We start from the raw sequence: 15,143 nt of genomic DNA, 5'->3' as shown, positions 1-15,143 counted from the left end.
ACTCTCCTTTTAATAAAATGTAATTTTCTATTGAAGATGTGTTTTCTGGTCATATATTTAGCATTCATAATGTCTACATCTACAAATATTGTCAAAATTGAGAGCAACATATTTTTAAAAATGATTATTTCAGAACTTATTATGTATATTAAATAATTTTTTATCCCTTGAAATCCTGGTTTCTACCAGAATTAACCTGCTATCTAGCAAATATAACATGTTCTAAGTAAGGTACCTGTTACCTTCCTTTTTTTGTGTATTCAGCACATAGTTGTAGTGATTTTTACAATTAAAACTTGGATTCTAGGAAAACTCAAACTACTTTTGTTTTAATATAGAGATTAGACAAAAAAATAAGGAAAGAGATTATATATATATATATATATATATATATATATATATATAGATACATCTACATTATATATAGGCTTATAGCTACATATAGGTATATTATGACTAATGATGAGGATAATAAATAGTGAAACTAATTTCCATAAAGTAAATGTAAAATTGATTATCTTTATCTGTATGGATATATAAACATGTATGTCATTCCTTGAGAGGAAAAGAACCTTATTAAATTGAAATTGTTTCTCTAAAAAAAAAGGTTTATCATTTCCAGACACCAACATCAAGTCAAAGGTGAAATGTGGAGGCAGAATTCCCCAGCCACATTTGTGTGACTATGGATATTGAACTTTTGTTTCTTTATGACTTTGTGTCAGCTAATCTTAAAAAAAGAAAAAGGTAGGCAGTGAATTCTCTTTTCAAAATTCAGTGAAAATGTCTTCCTGATGTTTCTGTCATATGCTAAAGAATTATGATAGGAATAAAGCTCCTTGAGAGCAGGGATTGTTTCATCATTCATTATATTTGAATCCACAGTACCTGATACATAGTGGGTCCTTAAAAAGAAACCCAAACAAACCTTGATTGACTAATTAATTGATTGGCAGAGATCAAATATTTTAGTTCCCTCAGTTAAAGTCAATCAGAATTGTCCATTAGTGTGATCACATAATCAATATTGGGTATCTGTTAATTAATATTTTGTCCTTCATTTTTTGGGGGGAGGTTGTAAGGCAGCAGGTTAAGTGACTTGCCCAAGGTCATACAGCTAGGTAATTATTAAGTGTCTGAGGTCAAATTTGAACTTGGGTTCTTCTGACTCCAGGGCTGGTGGTCTATCTACTGTGCCACCTAGCTGTCCCTTGTCCTTCATTTTCAACGAAGACTAGAACATCTGGGAGGCCATGCCATGATAAGCACATGAGTTGGATCTGAGAAATGGGGGATTTGTTAAGTCACTAACCTCATTTTCTTTTCCAGTGCCATCTTGGTCTAGTGGCCAGATATGAATAGGATAACTAGAGATGGCCCTAGATGTTAGGCAATCAGGAGTAAGTAACTGGCCCAAGGTCACACAGCTAATAAGAATCAAATGTGTGAGATCGGATTTGAACTCTTGTCCCCCTGACTCAAAAAGATCAGTGCTCTATCCGCTGTATCACCTCGCTGCCCCTACGGGTAGCTGATAGGGCTCATGGAGGATACTGGGAAAACAAAAGTAGAACAAAAGATATCTCTTACAGGTATAGTTAAGAATTGGAAGAAACAGGCCAGACTCTGATTATATACAAATTACAAGAGTCTGCCCTTGTCAGATCACATCTGGAATATTATCTTCAGTTCTTAGTGCAACCTAGAAGTGGGACTGAAATTGTAAGAAACTTGAAATCATACTGTAGAGCGATCAGCTGAAAAAATGGGGCAATGTCTGTCCTGGAGAAAAGTCAAGGTAGATGAGATAAGATGGCCAACTGCTAGAATCTGATGAACAACTGAAGAGGCTTAGACTTGTTCTGTTTGGTCCAGAGACAGAGTCAGGAACAATAAGGAGAAATCTAATTGAGGCAGAATTCAGCTCAATGTAAAGAAAAACTTTCTATACAATTAGAGTTGTCCAAAAGTGGAAGGGAGTATCTGTGGTGGTAGTGGTAGCCATCTGGATTTCTATTTGTTGGCATATGATAAAGGGAGATTTCCCAGCATGTAGGAGATGATCTTAGTGACCCTGATGTTCTCTTCCCAATCTGAGTTTCTGTCTCTATCATAAGTACAGAGAAAAGAAAAGAAGGTCAAGAGATGGAGGAGGAAGTAGAAGAAAAATGTTGAACTCATAATCATATGGGTGCCAAGGTAGGAAAGTATTTGAAAGGTTCTGAAGTATAGTTCTGGTTAAAACCTATACAGTAAAAATAAGAGCTGAAACCTAAGAGCAGTCTAAGAGGTCTTGGAAACACCAAATCCTCAAGAGTCCATATTGGCATCAGCGATTTTAGTCCATCAAACAGAGCTCTGGAGCCAAATGGACACAATAATTACAAATTAATTAAATGAGAAGTAAAGAGTATTCATATTGGAATCCACCTTCTCAAACAATTTGACAAACTTTGCATGCCTTTGATATTTCAATAGTACTACTAGGTCTGAATCCCAACTAAACTACTAGGTTTGATCCCCAAAAGATAAAAATAAAGGGGAAAGGAGGAGCTATATGCACAAAAATATTTATGGTAGTTCTTTTTTTGTGGTGAGATAGAATTGGAAATTGAAAGAATGCCTATTGATTGAAGAATGGCTGAACAAATTGTGGTATGTGATTATGATGAAATCCTATTGTGCTACATAAGAAATGATGAACAGGTTGATTTCATAAAAAAACTCATGTAAAGTGAAATGAGTAAAACCAGGAGAATATTGTACATAATATAAAATGATCAATAACTTACTAATTCCCAGCAATACAAAGATCCAAGACAGTTCACAAGGCTATTTGATGAAAAATGCCATACACCTCAATAGAAAGAACTAATGGAATCTGAATGTAGAGTGCAGCATATTTTTTACTTACTTTTTTCTTGTTTTTTGACTAATATGGAAATTTATTTTGTATGACTATTATGCATAATTTTTATCTAATTGCTTGCCTACTCAATGATGAAGTGAAGGTAGAAAAGAATTTGGAACTTAAAATGGTGGAAAACAAAGGTTAAAAGTTTCTTTATGTGTAATTGAGGAAAATTAAATATTAAAATTTTAAAAGAGAAAAATATGAATCCACCTCTGTATGTGGATAGCACTACTGGGTAATAGCTTTTATTTTTCTATCTGCAAACCTAACAAAACTGCAGCCAGAAGTTCATCAGTAGAAAGATTTTAAAAAAAGAATTAGATTGAGAATATGACTAAAGATTGGCCTGAAATAAAGACTATTTCAAGTTTTACTTCTTGTGAATCAGAAAAATAGTGATTTTTATAGCTATATTTTCCAGGGCATTAAAGATAAACACAGCATCCTTTCTGTAGGACAGAGTAGTTATTTATCTTGTCATCCTTTCACAAATACTTTCCTGAAAAATCTGACTTAGGAAGGAAATCTGGAGATGGTAGTTGACTTTGGGAACACATTTGAAGGACAGCCTATAACAGTTTAGAATTGTTCCTTTCTCAGCAATGCAAACTCCTTGTGCTAAAAATGAACCACAAGAGTGAAACTAAAAATGAAGGCTTGGAGTCATCTATGAGACTCATCCAGAATTTACAGGAAATGATTGAATCATGGGATAGACTCCTGACATAAAACAGTGTGTGGAAATCCTTCACAAACATATATATATGTATATATATATATATATATATATATACATATATACATACATATATATACATACATATATGTATATATATATATATAAATTAAATTTCACATTTTCAATTTTAGTTCCTCTTTTTAGTTTAGTTTTCTTTTGTTCTTAAAAGGCTTCAGATTCTTATCTGTCTTTTAAAGAGTGAGCTTTACTAAATGTATTTGAGTTTAATGGTTTTTATGCATTTGAATATTTCTTTGATACAGTCATTTAATCAATTCACATTAACCAATGCTTAAAATACATTTTGCCCTGTATGTTTTTGGGAGAGAGAGTTTTATTTTTTCATAAAATGACAAGTGTAAATATTTTAAGACCTAAACGAAAAGAATACTCAAGAAACTGTTAAATATGAATTAATACTCCCATTGGGTATATATGGTGACTACCTTCAGGAATTCTGTCAAGCTGATAAGCCTGTCTTTGTTAACTTATTATCTTATCTTATCAGCATCCTTCAGAATTACTTTGGGGGGCAAATATGCTTATGAAACTATACTATGTTAAACATTACTAACAAATGTCATAATTTTTGTCCAGGGTCACTTTAAGGTTTAGTTTAAACAATAGTTAAATGAATTCTAGCAACATTCTTTACACTGAGTTCTAAGTATATGAAAGAAATTATGGCACATTCTTCCAAATTGGTACTGGAGAAAAAAGTCTTTTAGCACCTCTATTTTCTTCTATAGTGTAATATATTTCATTTGTAACTTTAAAAGAAATGTTAGAGTGAGTTTTTAGCCAGATCTTAAAGAAAGTGATAAAGAAGAAAATAAAAGATGCTAAGAAGATTCATCTGATTGGAGTCTAGAGAAGACAGAGTAAATAAATATTAAGAAGTTTTAGATAAATTAATAAACCAAGAAATGCTCTATCAGATTTATGGAAAGGGGATAAATTTATGACCAAATATAAAATGCAAAATGAATGATTTTCTCTATATTAAATTAAAAAAGGTTTGCACTAACAAAATCAAGGCTGCCAAAATTAGAAAATTAGGAAATCAGAAAACTAGGAACCAATTTTAATAACTAGGAATTCTGATAAGGGTCTCATTTCTAAAATATAGAGAGAATTATATCAAATTTACAAGATTACAAATCATTCCCCAATTGATAAATGGTCAAAGGACATAAAGACAGTTTTCAAATTGATTAGAGAAATGCAAATTAAAACAACAATGAGGTATCACCTCATACCTATTAGATTGGCCAAGATGAGAAAAAGGGAAAATGATCAATGCTGGAGAAAATGTGGGAGGATTGGGACATTGATGCATTGCTGGTGGAGTTGTGAATGGATCCAACCATTCTGGAGAGCAATATAGAATTATGCCCAAAGAGCAATAAAACTGTTCATACCTTTTGACCCATAAATTCCAATTCTAGAGCTACAGCCAGAAGAAATTATAAAAAAAATGGGAAAAATGGGGTGGCTAGGTGGCACAGTGGATAAAGCACCAGCCTTGGAGTCAGGAGTACCTGGGTTCAAATCCGGTCTCAGACACTTAATAATTACCTAGCTGTGTGGTCTTGGGCAAGCCACTTCACCCCATTTGCCTTGCAAAAAAAAATAAAGATTTAATAAAGAAAAATGGGAAAAATTCTACATGTTCCAAAATATTTGTAGCACTTTTTGTAGCAAAGAATTGGAAATTGAGGGGATGCCCATCAATTGAGGAATGGATAAACAAATTATGGTATATGAATACAATGGAATATTATTGCTCTATAGGAAACCATAAATGGTCAGACTCTGGAGAAGCAAGAAGTGCCTTATAGGATCTGATACTGAGTGAATGGAGCAAAAACAAGAGAACAATGTATACATTAACAACAACATTGTGAGATGATCAACCTTAATGGAAGCAGCTCCTCTCAGAAGTTCAGAGAGCTAGGATTAGACTGGCTATGAACAATGTAATCCTCATCCAGAGGAAGAAAAACAAAACAAAACAACATAACACAAAAAGCAAACAAAAAAGAAAAACTAACACTTCAGAATCTGATGAACACTATAAATATTATCTCTTATGTATCTCTTTCCCTTATTTCTAATACCTCATACCATAAATGACTAATATGTAAACATGTTTATCCAATATGTACAATGCTAATCTGACTGTTCGCTGCTTGAGGGGAAGGGAGGATGGAAGGAAATTTTGTAACTTAAAAATATAAATACGCATATGAATGAAAATAAATGAATAAATAAATTTTAAAAAAATGATGCTCCCAGGTGATTGTCAGTCAAAATAATCTGAATTTTTAGGTGTTGGTCATTTTGTTCTCTCCTCTTTTGATTTCCTTTAACTTGGAAAAAATAATAATTTCTTTTTGTTATAACTTTTTTTTTTAGTTATTGCAAGGCAATGGGGTTAAATGGCTTGCCCAAAGCCACACAGCTAGGTAATTATTAAATGTCTGAGGCTGGATTTGAATTCAGGTACTCCTGACTCCAGGGCCTACACCACCTAGCTGCCCCTTTCTATAATCTTTTTTTTTTGCATGTTTTTTTTTAATTTATTTTTTATTCTCATTTTGTACAAATTCATTTTACATTAATAAAATATACTTGTTTACAAGTAAACAAAATACCTCTCTCACCATGAATATAGATAGACTTGCTTGGGCGAAAAAGTAAAGGGGAGAGAAAAAAATTAAAATTAAAAAAAATAGTAATAATTGTAGGTATGGCCAGGTGGTGCAATGGACGAAGCACCAGCCCTGGAGCCACGAGCACCCGAGTCCATATCCAGCCTCATAAATCCAATAATCACCCAGCCATGTGACATGCAAGCCACCAGATCCCCACTGCCCTGCAAAAACCAAAAGGAAGAAAAAAAAAAAAAGACCCAAAATAAAATAAAATAGTAGGGGTGGCTGGGTGGCAGACAGAGCATTGGTCCTTGAGCCAGGAGCACCTGCGTCCGAATCGGGCCCCAGACACCCAAAGATCACCCTGCTATGTGGCCCCAGACAGGCCACCCAGCCCCACCTTCCCTGCACCCTCCCCCAAATAATAATAACAAAAAATGTGCTTCAGTCTTTGTTCCAACACCATCAACTCTGTCTTGGGTGGATCACATTCTTTATGATAAGTCCATCAGAAAAGTTACTTCCATTTTTTTCCAGTGTTGCCATTGCTGATCGCAACTTTTGTATTTCTCCACTACCATGTACTATATTTTCTCTCTCCTTTCACTCTGACTCTGCTGTAGGGTCACTGAGTGGCACAGCAGACAGATCCCTGGTCCTGGGGTCAGGAGGCCCTGAGCTCCCATACCGCCCCTTAGGCCCAGAATCCACCTGGCCCTATGGTCCTGGGCAGGCCATCCAATCCCAGCCCCTTGCAAGAAGTAAAAAAGAAAATGTGTTATATCTGACCACTGTTCCCCCATGGTCCATTCTCTCCTCCTTTATTCACATCCCCACCCCTTCCCCCTGCTCCCCCCTCCTTACTCCAGTTGTCTATACCCCATTGAGTATATTTGCTGTTTCCTCTCCTAGCCATCTCTGATGAGAGCAAAGGTTCCCTCATTCCCCCTTGCCTCCCCCCCTTCCATATCATTGCAATAGCTCATTGTAATAAAAAAATATCTTATTATGTGAAATATCTTGGACTATTCCCCCTCTCCTTTTTCTTTCTCCCATTCCATTTCCCTTTTTTTCCTATTGACTCCATTTTTACACCATATTTTATCTTCGAATTCAGCTTTCTCCTGTGCTTCAACTATAAAAACTCCTTCTAGATGCTCTATTAACTGAGATGGTTCATATAAATATTATCAGCATCATTTTTCTATACATGCAGTTCATCCTCATTAAGTCCCTTATATTTTCCCCCTCTCCTCCAATCTCCATGCTTCACCTGAGTCCTGTATCTGAAGATCAAACCTTCTGTTCAGCTCTGGCCATTCCAAAAGGAACCTTTGAAATTCCCCTGGTTCTTTTAAAGTCCATCTTTTTCCCTGGAAGAGGACATTCAGCCTTTCTGGGTAGTTCATTCTTGGCTGCATTCTAAGCTCTTTTGTCTTCTAGTACATTGTACTCCAAGCCCTATGAGCTTCCAATGTAGCTGCTGCTAAGTCCTGTGTGATCCTGACTGCAGCTCCACAATATTTGAACTGTGTCCTTCTGGCTGCTTGTAATATTTTCTCTTTGACTTGGGAGTTCTGGAACTTGACTATAGTATTCCTGGGGGTTGGTTTTTTGGGATCTCTTTCTCTGGGGGATCGGTGGGTTCTCTCCATTTTTATTTTGCCCTCTGCTTCTAGAATATCAGGGCAATTTTCCTGTAGTAATTCTTTGAAAATGATGTCAAGGCTCTTTTCCTGATCATGACTTTCAGGTATTCCAATAATTTTCAAATTATCTTTCCTCAGTCTGTTTTCCATATCAGTTGTTTTTTCAATGAGGTATTTCACACTTTCTTCTAATTTTTCATTTTTTTTTGTTTTGGAGTATTGATTCCTGATTTCTGGTAAATTCATCAATCTCCCTGAATTCTCTTCTTTGTCTGAAGGATTTGTTCTCCTCAGAGAGTTTTCTTATCTCTTTTTCCATCTGGCCAATTTTGCTTTATAAAGCATTCTTCTCCTCAATAACTTTTTGAACTGTTTTATCCATTTGACCTAAGCTGGTTTTTAGCATGCTATTTTCTTCAGCATTTTTTTGGATTTCCTTGACTAAGCTGCTGACTTCATTTTCATGTTTTTCCTGCATCTCTCTCCTTTCTTTTCCTAGTTTTTCTTCCAACTCCCTCATTTGATTTCCAAAGTCTTTTTTGAGCTCTATCATAGCCTGAGCCCAATTTCTGTTTTTCTTGGAGTCTTTAGATGCAGGAGCTTGTGCTTCCTCATCTCCAGACTGAGTATTTTGATCCTTCTTGGGCTCATTTGCAAAGTATTTCTCAATGGTCTTCCTCTTGTTTCTTTTCTTGTTCATTTTCCCAGCCTAAGCCTGTTTTTTGGGTTGCTTCCTGAGCTTTTGGGACACTCCCACAAGGGTCTCAGTGTGTGAGGTTCTGTCCTCCCTCCTGGTCTGTGAATGACCATAAGCCCCCCCTCTGCTTCGGGGTAGAGGTGGGGGGGGCCCTATTGTTCTATAGGGGGGCCTAGACTGGGATCAGGATCTGAATGTTCAGAGCCCCAGAGTCCTGTTCCAGGGGCAGAGGACAGAGCTCTGCAGTCTCTGTCTTCACTCCCCTCCCTCAACTCAATGGGCTCATGCCCTGGAGGCTAGTGCTTACAGGCTCCATCTGCTGCTGTTTCCGTGTCTGGGCTGCTCAAAGACCAAGCTTTTTGCTGTGTGCCCTGAGGGCTGGGCTCCTCATGCTGGCTCTGGCCGAGGCCCACGCTGTTCCCCCCACTTTGTGCTCGGTGCTCCCCAGGGTGCAACTCAGGAGACTCCCCCGCTGCTGTGAGCTGTGGCTCCCAGCGCCTTGGGGCTGCCTCTGGGAGGCTGAAGTTCTTTCGCTCTTGTGGGCCACCCCTCTGGTGAGCCGCCCTTCCAGACCCCGGGGAGCAGAGCCTTTCTGCTCTTTTCCAGGTTACCTTGAGTAGGAGAACTGCCTCACTGGGTCCTTTGTGGGTTCTGTTTCTCGAAATTTTAGTTAGAGTACTTAGTTTATGAGTTTTTATCAGAGAGCTCCTAAGACTGGATCCCTTCATGTCGCCATCTTGGCTCAGCCCCAGTAACTTAAATTCTTATAGATTTGACAAGAGTTCTGTATGTATTTTAGATATGAGACCTTTATTTGATAAACTGTTCAAAAACTCTGTTCCTGTCTCTTCCCATCCAGTTTCTGTTTTCCTTATAACCCTGCTCTATTTGTTTTATTTGTACAAAAGTCTTTTAATTTAACATAATTTACATCTATTTTATACCTAATTTTGTTTCCTATCTCTTGTTTACTCATAAATATGTTCACTTTTCCATAAATCTGAAAATTAATATGTTCCATGCTCTCATTTTTCTGGTAAAAATCTCTTTACATCTAGATCATATAATTCATTTTCATCTTTTCTTGGTAAATTGTGTAAGGTATCTGCCCAATTGCTTTCCAGTTTTTCCAACAATTTTTGACAAATAATGAATTCTTATCTCAAAATTTTAAGTCTTTATACTTGTCAAATATAAGGTTATTTTGTTTGTTTGCTGGTGTAAATTGCGTATCTATTCCATTGATCTACCTTTCCATTTCTTGGCCAGTTCCAGATAGTTTTGATAATTACTGTCTTATTATTATAGTTTGAAATCTGGTACTATTAAACCTCCTTCCTTTATTCTGTTCTTCATTATTTCCTTTGATATCTTAACATTTTCCAAATGAATTTTATTATTTTCTAAATCAAATAATTTTTCAGTAACTTATTTGGTATGGCATTGAATAAATTAGTTTGGGTAAAATTGTCTTTTTTTATATTGGCCATATCTACCCAAGAGCAATTATTATCTTTCTGATTATTTAAATCTGATATTATTTGTATAAAAATGTTTTCATAATTTTGTTTACATAGTTCCTGGGTTTGTTTTGGCAGGTGTACTTCCAGGTATTTTCTACTATCTAGAGTTATTTTAAATGGGGGTAAAATCAGAATTCTTAAGAATGTCTGCAAATATAATATTTTGTGAAAGTACAGTTTGTTATTTGTCATTTACTCTAAATGATAACTTATTCAGGGTGATTTTTAACATGTAGCCTCTTTGGTGCCACAGATGTTTTTTCCTGATGCTTTCTCTCCTCTCCTCACCAACCCAGAAGAACAGCAAACTTGTAATGAAGTGGACATCACCACTACGAGTCTCTAAAAGGGTCTCTGAAGAGTAGTGATCGGTGAGTCCTTTCTACCACGATTATTTAGTTTTGTGTTAGAAAAAGAAACAATGCTTTGTGTTTAGCTTGAGTTGCCTTGCATTGACAAAATGCTATTTTCTTTCAAAATCAAGAGGCAACCTAATTTTCCTGACTTTTACTAAGTAATGCTATATCCACAATCACTTTTTGGGGATGGTTTTCAAGGCAATGGGGTTAAGTAACTTGCCCAAGGTCACACAGCTCGGGAATTATTAAGTGTCTGAGATCGGATTTGAACTCAGGTACTCCTGACTCCAGGGCTGGTGCTCTATCCACTGCACCATCTAGCCACCCCCACAATCCTTTTTTTTACAAAAAAAACAACTTCCCAACTTGGGAATTTTACCAAGCCTGAAAATAGGAGTTTTTGTTTGCTCTTAGATTTCCTTTGCCTTATCTGAATTTTTTGATTCATGGAATCCTGGGGTCTCAGTTCTGTAGTACTAAAATTAAGGTTTTTAATCTTAGTCCTGTGGGAACATGGACCATGGTAAATAGTCTGTCCTCCTCATGAAACAGTCATCCCCCCTGCTTTTAAGAGGGTTCCTGTTTTGAAGTACTGAGTCATAATATATTGACATTAAAAAACAAGCGTATTTTCTCATCAGGAACATTTTCCCACAAGCAATTTATGACATCATTGAGTGTGTGACTAGATAAGAGCAGTTAGTTGTTGTCACCTTCCTATATTCATACACTGCCAAAATCTACTTTAGCACAAATTGAATCCAAAATAATGAACTTTGATTCTCAGTTCAGCATTGGATTGTAAATACCACATGCCTTTTCTCAGCTCTCCAGAGTCCAGATTTATTCCATAAGTTCCTACCACTCCTAATTAAAAGAAAACATCTAATATTGTAATTACACCAAAAATAAGACAACAAAGCAACAAAATATCTTATAAACAATGACTTCTCTGTAGTAGAAGACTAGTGACTGCTTTGACAGTAGTAAGTTTCTGTTCAAGAGAATGGATACAATATAACCAAATCAGTAAAATACTGATACTCTAGACAATATGAAATTGTAGTCCTTTCTATAAAATTGTTAAAAAATTTTAAAATAATAAAGTCATTTGGATAATGCTGAAAACTATGTAGGACAATCTGTTTTGTAAATGCAGGTAGGCATAATGAAAAATACTGTAATTTTTTTAGAAGACACATAAAATAAAGGTAATCCCAAACCAAAATTCTTGAACTTAGCCTGTTAGGGAGAGCAGTAATAATGGAAGTTTTTTTCTCACAGCTCTTTACCTATTTTAACTCCATAACAATAAAAATCTCACAGATTTAGAACTAGAAAGGTCCTTACAGATCATCTAGATTTCTTTTTCCCCACTTTACAGATAAGGGAATTGAGGTACTGAAAATTGAAGTGACTTGCCCAATAGTATTAAGTAGCAAAATCAAAATAAGAACTCAGTCCTGCAGTCTCCAAATCCATTGTCCTTTCCACTTCACCTAATGATTCTGGAAACTCTTAAATAGGTTTTTTTTTCTGTTCTTTGAGACATTCTAGCTAGTATGTGCCCCAGACCCAAAAAACATTTAGCAAGATTCATCTGTGAATTAGCAAAAAGGAAAAAAAATGTACATTTTACTTGGGCTTTCTTAAGAACCTCTAGATACATTTAATTTCATTTGGCTTCAAACACATGCAGTATTTGTGCATTCCTAGCCAAATATACATAAGACTATATAGTCCAGTTGCTCAAGATTGGGGGTTTGGTTTATGGTGATGTCATGTTATATGTGTATATCAAAATTTTTATAAGTATAAAGGTGAGCTTATATTCAGTGCTTATATATTAGTGCTATGGGGGACTTTAGTTAAAACTTTTTTCTTTTTAAGGTTAATTTCTTGGACTGAAAGAAAAATTGTCCCAATAGTTATTGATTATATTCTTCAAAAATTGGGCTTTCATCATGCTAGGACCACTATTCTTTTTTTATATTTTATTTATTTATCTTTCCAATTAAATGCATATAGGTTTTGAGTTTCACATTTTTCTCCCTCTTTACCTTCCCCTGACAGAAAGACATCTAATACAGGCTATATGTATATAACTATGTTAAGTATAAATATTAATCATATTATATGAAAGAAAAATCAAATCAAAAAGGGTGGGACCATGAGAGGGAAAAAACCCATCATACATAAAACAAATTTTAAAAATTGAAAATAGTACACTTAGGTTTGCATTCAGACTCTATAGTTTCTTCTCTGGACATAGTTGGTGTTTTCTATCACAAGTCAGATATAATTGTCTTTGATTATTGAACTGCTATGATGAGCAAGTCCATCATAGTTGAACATCTCACAATAATTCTGTTAATGTATACAATATTCTGCTGGTTCTGCTTACTTCACTCAGCATCAGTTCATGTAAGTGTTTCCAGGTTTTTCTGAAGTCTTGTACCTCATGATTTTTTCCTTTCATTTCTTTTTTTCTTTTTGGAGAAGCATTAGGGTTAAGTGACTTGCCAAAGGTCACACAGTTGAAGTTGAATTTGTGCTGAAGCTGAATTTGAACTCAGATCTTCTTAACTTCAGGGTCCATGTTCTATCCACTATGTCACTCCTCCCTTCATAATTTCTCACAGAACAATAGTACTCCTTTACATTTAGATACCACAATTTGTTCAGTCACTCTCCAATTGATGGGCATCTCCTCAATTTCAAATTCTTTGCCACTATGAAAAGAGCTACTATAAATACTTTTGTACACATGGGATTTTTTTTACCCTTTTTGTTATCTCCTTGGGATACAGACAATGGTGGTAGTGATAGATCTAAGCAGAACCAGTATTCTCAAAGTGGAGTCATGGACACATTGTTCCTCATCAAAAAACTCAGTACCTCTCTATAAGATGAAAAAGAAAGGACAGGAAAGGGCAAGGAAGAACCCTAAAGCATAATTTTCTGTGAACAAAATATAATTTCGTGTTCATTAAGTTTATTACACTAAAATATTTTATTGTATAATAAAATTATTTTCTGCATAATATAAAGATATTTTAGTGGAGTTTTGACTATATGTTCAGACAGTTTGTTAGTTTATCTATTTATTATGGTACCTTCACCATTCTGTATATGTTTAATCTATTTTTTTTCAGAAAATTTACACCATGGAACATTATAATCTGCTGTTGCAATGCAACCATATTTTCTACCATTCCCCTTTGACTATATACTTCAAGAACATAGAACCACTCTCTCTTCTTCTTTGTGTGCCTTCTCTCATTGTGGCTTTACTCAGTCATCCCTGGATAGCTGGAATAGATCTTTTTATGCACTCATCAGAGTGGATGGAGTGGCATTAGATAAATATATTTGCCAATGTATATCTTCAGCAAGGCTACTGCCTCCATGATGCTGGAAACCTTCCTTGCATTCTCTTCATCTTACATGAACATCATTGGAATATGCAGGCTGTTTATTCATCAGGGTTCTTCACTCTTGTCATACAACAAGCACATTGTTTCTTTACTTGTAAATTTCCTAATGTCACCTTTTGCATTATTTCTTTATGATTCCTCAGTAACTCAAATGCATCATACACCTACCCACTTTTTCAATCACATAATGTCAGCAGAAAAATACTGGTATTAAAGAACAGAGTCATGTTTCAAGGAAAAGTTTGATCTTCTGAGGATTAAGTGTGCAGCTTTCCAAAGGTGGGTCCAACTCATCTCCTTTACAACTCTGGCTTCAGAGCATATTCCATTTGCAACAGCTATTTCTAAATACTGATCAGTGAGCATGATCCACCCAAATACACATATGCTTAATTAATAATATGATATGATAATATGAAAACCAGAATGAAATGAAAGGAAGAAAACTGTGTTTTGGATGAAGAATAATTGAAACTTATTAAGTAAAGAATAAGCAAAATCTTTAATAACAAGGAAAATGAAAATTAAAAACAACTTTGAGGGCCATCCTCAAACTTATCAAATTGGCAAAGATGACAAAAAAGGAAAAAGACAATTATTGGAAAGGCACATTAATGGACACTGCTGGTGGCCCTGTGAATTGGTCTAATCATTCTATAAAGTAATTTGGAACTACAATAAAGAGATTGCTGAAATGTGTATATATATTTTGGCCCAATGATATCATTATTAGGTAGAGTATAAAACCCCTAAGAGATAAAGACAAAGGAACAAGGACACATTTGTTTTTAAAAAAAACCAACAACAACATGATAGTGCTTTTTTGTTGTACTAAAGGACTGGATAAAAGGTGAGTACCCCTTAATTGGGGGGGTGGATTGAAGGTATTATGGAATGTGAATATAATGAAATATTGCTATATTATAAGAAATTATGGGGGGGAATGATTAATTCATTGATACAAAATTAAGTGAACATAATCAGGAGAACAATTTTTGTTCAATGACTATAATAACATAAAAGAAAACTTTGAAAGATATAACTCTGTTCTCTATGCATTGACAACTTAATGTCAGAAGTTGGATTCAGGCTTCCTGCTTCTTGGTAGATTAGTAATTAACCATATATATAGAATAAAGCATATATTTGTTTAAGTTTGTCTTACTGG

The sequence above is a fragment of the Macrotis lagotis genome, chromosome X (assembly GCF_037893015.1).
Source record: "Macrotis lagotis isolate mMagLag1 chromosome X, bilby.v1.9.chrom.fasta, whole genome shotgun sequence".
NCBI lineage: Eukaryota > Metazoa > Chordata > Mammalia > Peramelemorphia > Peramelidae > Macrotis > Macrotis lagotis.
The sequence above is the reverse complement of the archived record's forward strand: the minus strand, read 5'-3'. Positions refer to the sequence as shown.